We start from the raw sequence: 14,874 nt of genomic DNA on the forward strand, positions 1-14,874 counted from the left end.
GTACCTTGACTGGCTCGTCTCCTCCCTGAGACCCTTCTGTAAGGGGATATCCAGTTGCCTACAGATGGGCTTTGGGTCCCACTCCGTACTCCCCCTCATTCACGAAGATATGTTTTTTTGCTCTTTGATGCCTTATATCTGATCCCATCAACACCTCATGATCACACAGGCTGGTATGCTTCTTCCTTGTGGGCTTTGTTGCTTCTCAGCTAGATGACCGCTTAAGAGAGTTTTCTATAAAGGGCAAGTGCACATTAAGAAAGCATCCCAACCCAGTGCTATCCAAGCCCATAAGTTCAACATTAGCCCATATGTCCGACACCGATCTACAGAGGGCTCCTCAATGTCACAAAACACACGCAAGGATGCTGACTGCAGGAGGAAAGCCAAATCAGTGAGCATGTAAGCATCTCAGCGCTGACAGAGGTCTCCACACGGGTGCTCCAGCACCCAGGGCTGCATCGGGGTAGGTCCATGTGGCATCTCCTTGGGAATGTCTCGTAGGTAGTGAGCCTTGCCAGCTGAAGCAGGGAACTGGCTAAGGCAGCTGCATCCTGGTCCAACAGTCAGCGAGCAAGAGACCTGAGAACTAGAAAGGCGAGGCTCACTGAGTCACTTATCTCACCGCCCTTCAATTAATCCCACGTGTGTTTATCCGCACAATAAACCTTAACTATCTCAATTACCTACATGGGGTGGGGGGGATAGTTATCAGCTTTTAAAACCTGGGTGCTTGACTTACTTTGAACAATCATAAAGTCTGATCATAAAGTCTGATCATCCTGGGCCCACAGCCCCTCACTGCCTGGGCCGGGCAGCCCCTGCAGGGAGGGATTGGCTGTCCACTGCTCCCCAGGACTCCCACTGCAGCCTCAGGCAGGGAGAGGGAAGCTGCTCCTTACAGGGTTGCAGTAAGGATTCCTGGAGCTGGGGAGGCAATGCAGCCAGCCCCTCCGAGAGGACCAGCAGGACCCCTGCCAGCCCGGGGACGGCTCCCAACTTCTTACCTCCCTTGCTGATGGGAATCTGTGGACTAGAACTTCCACCCTCCTGGGTTGAGGCACTCCCATTCACCTGGAGGAGACCCTGAGGTCTCAGAGGAAGAGAGCCACCACAGGTGTGTCCACTGAGGCCCACCAGTGTGGAAATGGAGGCACAGAACAGCTCATAATATACCCCCTCTCACACACACACCATTCCTCCAGAAGCTCGGGTTAGGGCCAGGAAAGTCAGAGTGGGAAGTGAGAGGTAGACCATGGGGCCGCTTTAGGATCTAGGGTGGGAGCAGGAGGTGGTAAGGTTCTGGAGGGCAGCAGGAGGGTGCCGGAGAGCAGGACATGCCCCCTCCCCCCATGGGGGGGCAAGCCATCCCCTTCTGGTGAGTGGTTCCACCTCAAGTGATTTACTCTGCACAGAGGCAGGTCCTGAGGTGGCTGAGACCTGTGGCTCCTTGTGAACACTGCGGCACCCACACATCCTTGAGAAGCGAGATGGGCAAAGTGTTTGCACAAGGACTGGAAGCCGGTGATGAGAGAGGCGTGGTGAGGCCTTGGGCAAGCCCCTGCGCCCCTCGGGCCTCAGCTTCCTCATTGCTGTAATGGGATATGAGGAGAGGTGGCCACCAATTCTGGAAACCCTTCACTTGCCCAAGCGGTCTGTGTAAGCCAGTGGCATGGAGCAAGCTGCTGTGGCCACATTGGTCCCATGAGGACACACACCTGTGTCTCAGCACCAACAGGGTGGACACGAGTTGCTCCACGAGCCAGACACAGGGACCTTGTTAGGAAGGCCCAGCGGAGGCAGGCCCAGCCCTGGCCCCTCCGGCATGAACTCCTGCCCAGCCTCGGGGGCTCTCCCTGCGAAGGGGTGAAGGCCAGGAGTACTCAGGGTTCTGTTGCGCTTAACTGTGCTGCTGGTCAGTGGGGTAACCTAGGAGGATGGATGGGTTCGACCCCAAGGCCCCTCTCTATCCTGCAGACCCTTCCTGTCAATGGCCTGAATTGGGGAGTTTGGGCTAGACATGGGTCACTCTATAAACACTGGTCATGGAGGGAGCCTGGCCCCAGAAGCCAACCTGGTTCCAAGGGAAAAGAACCTCCTTCCAAATCTTCCTGGCTTTTGTGCAGCCGGGGCAGTCCCTGCTTTGCGAAGTGCAGCGCTGTGGTCTGGGCGCCCTCTGCAGGCCGAGAGAACCCTGGCGCTAGGGAGAAGTCAGACCTCGTCTTGGGCCCCCTCAAAACTCACCCCCTGCCATGGAGTCAGTTTGGACTCTGAGTGACCCTAGAAGGTAGAATTGTTCCTCTGGGTTTCCGAGGCTGTAAATATTTACAGGAGGAAGGAGACGTAGTTAGCAGCCCAATACAAAATCCCCTACACCTGGGGGGGGGCTCCTTCGATGGCCTTAAAAACAAAATACCACTGCCATCAAGTTGTTTCTAACTCACAGTGACCCCAGAGGTCAGGGAAGACTGCCCATTTGAGTTTCCAAGACTGTAACCTCTTTACAGGATAGAAAGCCTCCTCGTCTCTTCCACAGAATGGCCGGTAGTCTGGAATTGCTAACCTACATGAGTGTCCCCACGAGAACCACTGTGCCGATCAGACTGGCCCTAGGGGTTGGCAAACCTGGCATGCTGGGTTGCTAGTTGTTCTCGTGAGAAGGTACCCAGCACTCCCGGGAAAGCTGAGGCTCTGTTATCCTCTGGGGCAGCCCAACCGGGGGTGGGGCTGTGACAGGATGCCTCATCCATCTCCCGCAGAGAGGCTGGTGGGTTTGAACCACCAACCTTGCAGTTAGCAGCCCGACGCTCACCTGACAGCCCCACCAGGCCTCCTTGACCTGGTGACACCAGGTGCAGTGGTGGCTTCCGTGTGTGGCCCTGTCTGCCGTGGGTGAGCACCCCTGCCTCTCCACAGCCTCACCCGCACTGCCTGGTGACACGTGATTGGGGTTCGTCTTTGCCTGGGGGCTGATGAGGATGGACGGCTTTCCATAGGTTGCTGGCTCCATCTGGGAACCATGAGGCTCCCATTCCAAGGGATGTGCCCATTTTACTACAGGATGCTGGTCTCTTGTGGGAAACTAACCCTGAGGGAAATATGACAAGCACTATCTTCCCTAATTTGTAACGGAGGGAATCTGGAAAGTTAGTATTCCCCCGTGGGAATGCCTCCACCCTCCACTTTGGTTAAGTTAAAGTCCAAGTACATGATCCTGCTTTAAATATCGTTCCCACAGATTCTCCCTTCTAAGGTGACCAGACGGCCTGCTTTTGGCGGGACAGTCCCGATTTTTAACAATTTTTCCCACGTCCCGCGGCATTTTTAAAAAGTCCCGATTTTGGGAAAGAATGCACGACAAGCTAGGGTATACGGATTCCGGCTGCCATGTGGCTATTTCGCCAGGATATGAGTTTTATCAATGGTGTGCCGCTGGTGTCCCGCGTTACCAATGTTAAAATCTGGTCACCTTACCCTTCACAGCGATGCTGCCTTAAAGGGAGCACCTGGTTGCCGTGATCTCCCGAGAGAAGCAGACATCCTGTAGCTCTCTCTTCTCTGCAGTGTCACCCAGCCCCTCCTCCCTCCCACCAATGCAGGTATTCAGGTTCCTCACCTGTGAGCTCAGGGACCTTAATGTAGATTCCACCCACCTTGTGACGCGTGTACCTACTGAATAGGCATGTCTTAAGGCTACCTATAAATGTCCCAAGACAGTAAAGGGTCCTTCCCTCCCACCTCCACGTGGACCGTCAAGAAGGGCTGAGGTGAGTATGATACTAAAAATATGTCCAACTCCTTATTTTATTCTCTGTCCTGTCTTTCCTATCATCTGTGACTTTACTATGATCTTTATATGTTACAGCCGTACAGTTGCGTCTACAGACCCTTCAGTTGTTAGAGGCTGGATTCCTCTAGCAGTCTCTTTATTCATAAGGCTGGCTGTATTCTGGAGCTTAACCCTTTGTCTTACAAATACATTTCTTCCAAATTCGTCCTGTCATTTTCTTTACAGTGTCCTGTTTTTCTTTGTAACTTTTAAATCTTGACATGAAATTTCAAACTTTCACAGGAAAGTTACAAGAATAGTGAGTGCATCACGTTTTTCTACCCCATTCCCCCAGCGCCCCTGGGTAAACATCTGAACGTCTTTGCTTTCTCTCACTAGCTCAAGCTCTAGCTAAGTAAAAAAAGGATCACAATAAAATCTTAAACCCTTTATTAAACAAAAAGTACCAAACTAGGATGTTGCTTCTTTGCATATCTGCCATCTGGGTCTATACACTTCTTTTTTTGTGTTTAGTCCGAAAAATGGAGTCTATAAGAAATCATAAGCTGTACAAAAGAAAACAAAAACTTCAATCCACTGGTTTCCAATTTGCTCTTTCCCCCGCCTCTCCCCTTGAGAGTTTGGAGAAGGGAGGGGCACAGGCATGGCGCCTGGTGGGTCCCAGAAGCAAGCGCCTGACGGGAAACTGGAGAGGTGGCTGCCCAGGCAGGTGACTTCAGAAAACAGAAGTGTGGAGCGGGCGCAAGTCCGGCTGACTGAGTGGAGTCCGTGGCAAAGTGGGGGTTTGCGGCGTGCTCAGGGGACCTCTCCGGGGGACCCTCTGCGGTCTTTTCGGCTCTTCTTGCTTCGTGTGTGTGTGTGTGTGTGTGTGTGTGTGTGTGTGTGGTTGCTTTGCTTTTCAGGAAAAAGCCGACGCCCTTCACTCCCACAGAACCTGCTCGCCACCCGGGCACTGGGTGAGGCGGGCAGCAAGGCACAGGCTGCTGCAAACTCAGGAAGCAGGAGCCTGTGCAGGCACAGACTTGCCAAGCCCTTCCCACCACGCACTGCAGCCCAGAGATCCCCCATCCTGCCTAGAGCGGCTTTGCCAACGCCGGAGCGAATTGCCCTGGCTTCATCCTAAGAGTTGAGGGTGTTTACATGCAGCAAAGGGAGCACCAGCCCGTGATGCTAAGCAGAGGCCCGTCTAGGGTAGGTGTGGCCTGTGGTCTGGGAGCCATCTCGCGATTTGTCAGGGCCAGCTGGGAGAGACCAGTCGGCAAGTTGAAAGGAATTTCCATAGGTGCTATTTCCATAGATACCCCTGCTGCCAAGGCTCCGAGAAACCTAACTGGGAAAGCACACCGGGAAATCCTGGGAAGCCAGGAATTTGGTCTGTCAGGTCATCCACACACTTCTGAAAGTGGTCTTCCATCTCTCTAACCCTTGCCCTGAAGAATTCTGGGCTCTCTGATTTACATAGTGTGTCAAAAGGGCAGTTTTAGCATCCGCGAGGGACCCGAACTGTGTTCCTTTTGAATGTTCTTCGGGGAGCTAACGCCAGTCTGAAGGGTGAAGATCAGGGCCATGGGGTGGGTCGGGTAAGATTTGGTACCCTCGAAGAAGAAACAGGCATGCAAGTTGCCACGATAGGAAAAATCTTTCATGCAACTCCCCTGGCTTCTGATCAATGAAGTGTGGGACTTTCTTCAGAACTTCTTCCTACAAGCAACCTCCCCTCCCCCCGTGACTGTCCTGGGCCCCAAAAAATCTATCAATCCCTAAAAACAGTTGACCTAACTCTCTATGCAGATTTCTCTGCCTTGAACTGAACTTGTCCAAGAGAGCCCCTTGGAAGCCACTGTTTCGATAGGCCTTCTTTTTGGAAGGTACCCGAAGGAGACTAAGACCAGTGTATTCCCAAGAGAACGTGTCTGCAGGCGCCCACTGACCGTCGGGATACATTCAAACGTGCGTTGTTTGGAATAAACTGGTGCTTGTATCAACCGGAACCCCAGTAGCAACACTTCTTTGCTTCCCCTAATATATCTGCACCATGCAGACAACCATGCCTTCTTACTGCTGAACACACCAGTGCTCATTTCCTCAAAACAAAGACATTCTCTTACATGCAGCGTCACCACTGTCCCCCAAACCAGAAACTGACACGGCACACCGATACCCTTCTGGGATTAAGCCACAAACTTTATTTAGATTTCACCTCTTGCCCCACTCCTGTCCTTGAGAGCCAACGAAATTCCTGCTGTGGTCTCTCGTGACTTCTCCCTTAGCTCTCCTTTAACCTCCTTGGTATTTGTGCGGTGTGACTTGATTCTGCTGGAGATTTGAAGGCGGTGATTACCTAGGATCCCCCTCAATTTGCTCGGTCCCATTTTTTTCTTCCGGACTGCACGTCTGTGTTTTAGATGCCGCGTCCTTCTCAGGCCGTCCTATGAGGTCGCTCCAGAGGCAGGTGTCTGCCGTTGGTGGTGAGATGCAGATGCAGAACGTGGTAAAGGTGGGATCTGTCAGGTTTCTCCATGTAAAGTTATGTTGTCCCTTTGTAGCTATTAGTGTCTCGTGGAGATACTTTGGGACGATGTAATCACCCTCTTACTTTACTTTTTTTTAAAAAATATTTTATTGTTTGTTTGTTTGTTTTTTTAAATCAATTGATTGGGGCTCATACAATTCATCACAATACATAGATCACTTACTTTACTTCTTAAATCCACTCATTTTAGGGTCCGTTCATGATGTTGCCTGCATCATGATGGTAGTTACCAAAGGGTAACCACTACTTCTACTTCCATCCTTCCTTAAACATCTATTAAGGAGCCCTGGTGGCATCGTGGTTATGCATTGGGCTGTGATCGCAAGGTCTGCGGTTCAAAACCACCAGCCTCTCTGACGGAGAAAGACAGGATTTTCTATTCCGTAAAGAGTTTTACAGTCTCAGAAACTCACAGGGGCAGGTCTCCCCTGTCCTTTCGACTCACTCTGAGTTCACATCAACTTGATGGCAGTGCGTTTGAGGGTGGACGTTTATGAGTTGACTTTCTACTTGTAAAAGGAGTGTTCCCCTTCTTATCTCTTTATTCAGGTATGAATCTCTGTATTCTCTCGTGCAGTAGGTATAATCCTGAGGCTGTCTGCTCCCACAAAGATTTACAGCCTTCAGAAGCCTGTGGAGCATTTTTCTGTCCTGCAGGGTTCAGAGGAGTTAGGATCAACTGGGGGGCAACTATTTTACTTTGTCCTAGATTCGGCAGAGAAAGCCAGCTCCTGTGTTTTATAATGTCTTGCTCAATAGAATTTTTTTAGAAACTTAAATGTAATTCCACTGTTGTTGAGAATATACATGGCAAAACATACGCCACTTCTCGATGGACCGTTTGGGGCTATGTGTGGGCTCCCTGCAGAGTTTCTGCCTGTACAATTCATACACATTGGTGATGGTCTTCAAGGGGGCTTGTAGAACCCCCTCTCACCCTCCTTTTCCCTCCTCCATGAACAGAAGTCTCCTAAGGTCCCTACCTAATCTTCTGAGTTGCTGTTGTCAATTTGATTCCATTTAAAGCAGTGGATCTCAACCTTCCTCATGCTGAAATCCTTTCCTACAGCTCCTCATGTGGTGGTGACCCTCCCAACCATGAAATTATTTTCGTTGCTACTTCATCACTGTCATTTTGCTACTGTGATGAATTGTCATGTAAATATCTGATAGGCAGGATGTATTTTCTTTGTTACAAATTGAACATAAGTAAAACATAGTGATGAGTCACAAAAAATGATATGTAATTATATATTGTGAAATATTTATTTCTAATGACAAATAAATGAAATTTTGTCTTGAAGCATGGTGTACTTGAAACACCGGGTACTCGTATGCGGGCATCTCTGCACGTGGGCAGACCCGCCTGGAGACGGATAGAGGAGTGGTGTCTCGGTGCCTAAGACCATCGGAAATATGTGTTTTCAGAGAGTCATAGGTGACCCCTGTGAAGGAAGGGTCTTGACCCCTAGGTTGAGAACCGCTGACTTAAAGCACGCTTGAAAGCGCACAGTTGCTCATAGCAGACAGTCTTTAGCACTTAAGCTCGATGGCTGTCTGGTTTCGAGAAGACTTCGTGGGATATTGTTGGTTTAAGGATTAAAGATTATCCTCAGGGTAATAGTTTCAGGAATTCAACCCCGCCTCTTTGATTCCAGAAAGTCTGGAGTCCATGGGAATTTGAAATTTGATTTAAAAAAAAAATCTTAATCCTAGTGAGCCTTATTGTTCTTCCTAGTGGTTTCTGCATTTTAGATCTTGTTTAAGAAGCTCATCCCTACTTAAGTTTACAAAAAGATCCTATGTCTTTTTCTAAAAGAAATACCCGTATTCCTGTTTTGTCCTTCCTCTGCCTGGAATTCATTTCTTATTGAACCGTGATGGACATCCAGAAAGACAAAGCACACAACACAAGTACACAGCTTGACTTCTCCTTCCAAAGTGGACGGACTCCTGGGACCAGCCTCCTGATCAAGAAACACAGCTCGCAGAATCGCTGCCCGTGGGCCCCCCACTCCCTCAGGATGACCACCCGCCTGACTTCCATCACCCCATGGAGTAAGATAAGACTCCAATCCCGCGTGTTTCATAAGCGTGACCACTTGCCCTAGCCGCGCTTCGCCTGCATTCCCTTTCCTCACTGGTCTGCTGTCCTGCTCTGGACAATAGGAAGTGGACGGGGACGCCTTGGTCTGATTCTGATTCTCGATCTGTTCTGATGGCCGGCGACAGGGGCTCTGATGGGCTGGTCCTGAGCAACTCCCCATCCGGTTCTGGTTGCTCCGCTTCCCCACAGGTCCCCTCGCTCGCGGTGGGCAGCCTTCCCATGCAGGCTCTCTTCGAAAGACGGTCTAGGCTTTCTGAAGGCTTTTATTTTCTGCATAAATTTGGGAAACAACTTGTCAACTTCCACCCAAAAAACAAACATATATATATATAGAATTTGGTGAGAGTGTCTATATATATATAGAATTTGGTGAGAGTGTCACAGAGCCCACGAATCGCTTTTCCTCCTCGGGGAAGCCTTCTCTCATCACCTTCTCTAGGCTCGCTCCATCCCTGCTCCATTCTGATGGGGTGATCTGGCTCCCTTGGCTGGCCTCACCCCAGGCCAGAGCACACTGTCCTCCTGGTGGGCTCCATGCTCGGGTCCCCCGTTAGGTGCTTCCACGGTGTGTCTGTACCCCAGACCTGATTACAAAGACCCCAAAGGCAGGAGCCTGGTGATGCAGTTCTCTTGTCGCGCCCACCCCCTGCCACCCCCCAAACCTCCACCCTCTCTGGTGTCCAGGACAATGACTTGGGAAACTACAACCCTTGGATTGGGAGGCAGGGGAAGGCACTGGGAGTTGTGCGAGAGTTCATGGCAGCAGAGGTCAATGCTGCTACATAGACGCAATCCTGCCATCGCAATGGTCCGTGGGAAGACAGACGTGCTGAACAGGGCTGGGAGGGAGAGTGGGAGTATACCTTCGACTATACATACGTCTTACAGAAGATATTTGTTCATGCTTATCTACTCTGCTGCAAATAGCTTCATCAATATGGTGGCACATCTAGGGGGCAGACAAAACCAGGCACCTTGAGGAAATTAGTTGTTGGGCCTAGGGGCTCAGGACCATGATGGGGGGTGGGGCACGTCAAGGTCAACTGCCATCTCATAGACCTCCATGCCAGTGCTCGACATTCTACTTTGCTAAGTAGTCACTGGGGTTTTGAAAGCTCTCAAGCATCCACCAAGGTCCAATTATTGGTCTCTCTCTGCCTGGAGGAAAGGAGAGTGAGGGCCATGGCAGGTGCATGAAAACATCGGACAGTCCAGTGGACGAAAGGACCACACAAGCCTCGATCTCCACAGTCCTGAGACCAGAGGAACCGGACCAACCACCGCAGCCACCTGCTGTGAAAGGGACCACGGTGAAGGACTGAAGGACGCTGGTTAGAGGGGGAGAGACATACAGAACAAGACTGGAAGTCAGAGGGAAATCCCAGGTCTGCTGGACCAGAACTCACCCCCACGGCTCCATTGCCAACCGAACAATTCCGGCAGGGAAACAGGGACACTGGGGAGAGGTGCACCCCTCAGAAGCTCCAGGGCAGAGTTCAGCAGGGCTAGGAAAGCAGCAGGAATGGAAACAGGAAACAGGGAGGAAGCGAGGTCTCACAGAGCTTGCAATCCACGGGATGAAACAGAAGGTGTCTGAACGTTTGAATAGGAAACTGATCTGCTCTGTAGGCCCTCATCCAGTTCACCATAAACAATAAGTCAGTGAAAGCACACGGTCAAACTCTCATGGCTTCCTAGCTCACGTGAGGAGAAGTCCAAGCCCAAGGGCCTTTGAGGGCTACCTCTCTGATCCTCGCTCCGGCTGCTCGCCTCGTTTGCTGTCTTCCAGCCACTCGGCCTGCCTCGTTCTTCAAGCAGGCCCGGCCTAGTCCTGGCTCGGGGCTTTGCCTGTGCTGCTGCCTCTTCCTGGACCGCTCTTCCCCTAGATATCCCCGGCGGACTCCTTCACTTCTTTTGTGTGTGTGTGTTAATTTAAAACTTTTATTTGGGGCTCATACATCTCTTATCACAATCCATACATTCATCCAGCGTGTCAAGCACATCTGCAGATAGGCCACCGTCGTCATTTTCAAAGCCTTCTCTTCCCAATTGAGCCCCTGATATCAGCTCCCCATTCCTTCCCCCTTCGCTTCTTTCAGATATTACCTTGTCCGTAAGGCCTTCCCTGACTACCTGATATAAAATGTTTCCCTCCAGGGACTCCTGTCTCTTTCTTCTGCTGCGTTTCTTTTTTACCTCAGCAGTGAGCTAATACACGGTGTCTTCTTTATTGTTAACCCCCTGCTAGAATACGACCTCCTGTGAAAGCAAGGAGCTTCATTCATTTTATTCAACAGCACCTAAAACAGAGCCTGGGACACCCACTGCCATCTAGTTGATTCCAACTCATCGGGTTTCTGAAGCTGAAAACCTGAAGGGAACAGGCAGCCTCATCTTTCTCCAGCAGAGCTGCTGGTAAGTTTGAACCGCTGAACTTGCACATTAGCCATTCAACCCATAACCCACTATACCACCAGGACTCCTTTGCCTGGGACAGAGTAGGTGTTTTAATGAATATTTGTTGAATAAATGGACTGGGAAGGAGAAGACACACACACACATATGATAGGCTTCAAAAAGTTTATGGAGAAATGGAATTAAAAGATTATGAAATTTTCCTACAAGTTTTTAAAGCATTTTTTATATTCACAATTTAGTGATACTAATTACCTCTATCATATTGTACAACCCAGCTTGGCTCCTACATTCCCTTGCTGGGAGACAGGGTGCTCTCCCAAATCCGGGCCTGAGAGTCCACATTGGTAAAATGGGGAGGGAATCTCTAAGGACCCTTCTATCTCTTTCCAGCTAAGGTGATGGTGAGGTTTTCTGGAGAAAGGGGTGAGCTGCCCAGGCTGGACTGGGTTTTTTTTGCCCCATTGGGACGAGGCTGCCTCTTCTCCTCCAGCACCACTGAGGCCCTAGTGTGTCTTTGTGATGAAAGGTGCATATTAGGTAGGCACCCTCTGTCCCAGAGACCTCCTTTCTGCTGTCTTGCCCCCATTGGCCATCCCAACCCCATGGCTTCAGCACTTACGTCCATCTCACGAGTCTTTGATGCGCCTCACATCAATTGTGTATACCAGTGGCATTCACAGGATATGTTACAAGGGGGTACCCCCCCAAAATGGAAAAAAGCGCCGTTGGGCACAGCGTTCATAGAATGCCTTTTTTTCCCTGCTAGGCAGCATAGAGCAATTCGCTCTGAGTTAGTGCACCTAGTGGCATCACTTGGGAAGGTTCTCTCTGGTCACAGTAAATTTTTTTGTAAAAGCGGTTTCTCTCTAACTTTGTTTTTTTGTGATGCCTGATATAAGAGAACAGCGTGCAGATGTGTAATTTTGTTTCCTGCTCAGGAAAAATGCCGCAGAAACTGTTGTGATGTTGAATATAGCTTACAAGGACAGCACTATGGGAAAACTCTAGTGTAGGAGTGGTTTTCTTATTTCCAAAAAGCTGAAATGTTGATTGATGACAAACCTCATTCTGGATTTCCACTGACTTCCGGAATGAATGAAAATGTCGACAAAATTCATACACTTGTGCTTGAGGACTGATGACAGACCATTGAAGAGATGGGGAAGTTATCTGGACTATCTTGGAGCTCAGTTCAGTGAATTTTAACAGAAGATGTGGGAATGAGAAGGGTTGCTGAGAACTTTCTGCCTCAGGTTGTGACTGACCAGGAAAAAGGGCGTTGAGTGGAAACATGCGGTGGTTAGAAATACTAGCTCCTAATTGACCCAGACTTTCCCCCCAAGGTCATTACTGGTGTGGATACATAGTGCTGTTTTTACAACTTCAAACTATACATCAATCAAGTCAGTGGAAGATGCCATCGTCACCTTGCTCCCCCAAAACTCGTCAAGAGAAATCAAAGATCGAGATGATGTTCATTTGTTTTTTGATGTGAAGGGGATAGTGCATTTGGAGTTTGTTGCACCAGGTCAGACTATTCATCAAGTTTTCTATTTAGAGCAGTTCTCAACCTGTGGGTCGGGACCCCTTTGGGGGTCGAACGACCCTTTCACAGGTCGCTTAAGACGATCAGAAAACATATTATTTCTGATGGTCTTAGGAACCGAAACACCACTCCTTTATCTGTCTCTAGGCGGGTCCGCCCACATGTAGATACGCCCACCTATGAGTACCCAATGTTAAGACTGTTACCCATGCTACACCATGCTTCAAGACAAACTTTCATTGATTTGTCACTAGGTATAAATAGTTCACAATAATGACATATTTTGTGATGATGATGCTTTAATTATGTTCAATTTGTAACAATGAAAATACATCCTGCCTATCAGCCATTTACATGACGAGTAGCAAAATGACAGTGATGAAGTAGCAACAAAAATAATTTTATGGTTGGGGGTCACCACAACATGAGGAACTCTATTGAAGGGTTGCAGCATCAGGAAGGTTGAGAACCACTGATTTAGAGGTTCTGAAAAGATGGCATAACAGTGTCTGACAAAAAAGGCTGGATTTGTGGCAGACGGGACTGGTTTTGCCATCATGACAATGCATCTGCTCACGAAGGCATCTCAGTGTGTCGGTTTTTGGCAAAAACCAGCATGCCTCTCTCGCCCCATGCACCTGCCTCACCTGACCTCGCTCTGTGCAACTTCTTGTTTCCGAGAATGCAGAGGAACACGAAAGGACAGCGACTTGTCTATGTAGAAGAGGTGAAGAAAAAAAATGGAGGTGCTGTCAGCCCTCTAAACAGGTGAGTTTGAAAAATGTTTCCAAGTATGTAATCACAGATTTGACAAATGCATTAAGTGTAATGGAGAGTACTTTGAAGGTGGTAAGGTTGTTTTGTGAAAAAAATTATATACATAGCTTTGGGGGGGTGTCCTTTTTTCTGGGGGTATCCCCTTGTAGATCTCTTGTAGTTCATACCCAGAACTATCAAATAGAGCCAAAATATTTTTCTTTCTACAGAGGAGATGAGGTCAGCTGAAGAGAAGCTATTACATCAAAGGTTGTAGCCCATGAGGTAGCAGCTCATCAGCCTGGCCTTGAACGCTGGAGCTGGACTGGTGCCCCCTTTTGCACCTGCAGCTCCAGTTCGCCTGGACTGTTTCTTTTGGCCTCTCGAGGTCCTCTCTAGGAGAGAGGTGAGGCTTTCTACTCCTATAAAGATTTGCAGTCTTGGAAACCTACAGGGGCAGTTCTACTCCATGCTGTAGGGTCGCTCGGAGCTGGAGTCGGATGGATGGTAGTGAGTAGGTCCCCTCGGTCTTGCAAGGCTCAGTTGACGGCTTTCTACTCCTCCCCTCTGGAGCTCTGGTGGCATTGTGAGTTTGGGGCTGGGCTGCAGTCCAAAACCACCTGACTCTCCGAGGGAGAAAGAAGAAGCCGCTGCCTGCGCCCGTAAAGATTTACAGCCCTGGGAAACCTCAGGGGCAGCTCTCCACTGCCCTCCAGGGTTGCTATAAATTGGAATAGATTGGAAGGCAATGGTTTTTTGTTTTTGAGTTTATTCCTCGCCTACTTCTTCTTCCCCGAGTTTTCCAGCCCTTACTGATCTGCAGCTGCTCCATCTCCAACCCTCACTGGCTTCAGGCTTTGGGGTCAGGGCTGTGTCCTGTGGCCAAGCTGTGGCCTGTTCCCCGGGCCAGCCCCAGGTCCCAGTTCTGGCTCTCTCCTGGTTTGGCATCTGTCCCCAAGCCCGCTCTGGACCTGGTATCCATGCCTTTGGTCTAGACCAGAGGTGCTCAACCTGTGGGTCGCTACCCTTTTCACAGGGGTCGTCCGATTCCTCACAGTAGCAAAATGACAGTGATGAAGTAGCAATGAAAATAATGTTATGGTTGGGGGGTCACCACCACATGAGGAACTCATTAAAGGGTCTTGGCATGAGGAAGGTTGAGAACCACTGGTCTTGACATTCCCCTGTGCTGACCACTACCCCATCCATCAAGAAAAACCCCAGGACAGGCTGCATTTAATGTACTGTGAATTGTGTTGACACAGGCTTCTCCCTCTTCCTCATGGCTGGGATACTTCAGGCCATGGCCCTGTCCTCAGTTTCTCCACCTTTGCCCGGGCAACTTAAAAATGGTCCTTCAGGAAAGATCTAGGAAGGGAAGGTATGGATAGAGGTATAAACATAAGTGTAAATATATTAATCCATAAAAAGAGAGGTATTAGCCTATGTACATATATTTATGGGGCAATACAGTGAGGTAATAGATGGACTTTGGGCCTCTGTTCAAACCCTGCCTCAACGCAAAAACACTTTGTCCTAACAACCTGGCATTCTGTGATGCTCACCCTTCCGGCACAATTGTGAAAGACAAACAAAATGGGTGCATAAGCAAATGTGGTGAAGAAAGAGGATGGTGCCCGGCTACCAAAAGATAGAGCATCTGGGATCTTAAAGGCTTGAAGGTAAACAAGCGGCCATCTAGCTGAGAAGCAACAAAGCCCACA

Source organism: Echinops telfairi, unplaced genomic scaffold, assembly GCF_000313985.2.
Source record: "Echinops telfairi isolate 266 unplaced genomic scaffold, ASM31398v2 ScPeMD7_7420;HRSCAF=8458, whole genome shotgun sequence".
Lineage (NCBI taxonomy): Eukaryota > Metazoa > Chordata > Mammalia > Afrosoricida > Tenrecidae > Echinops > Echinops telfairi.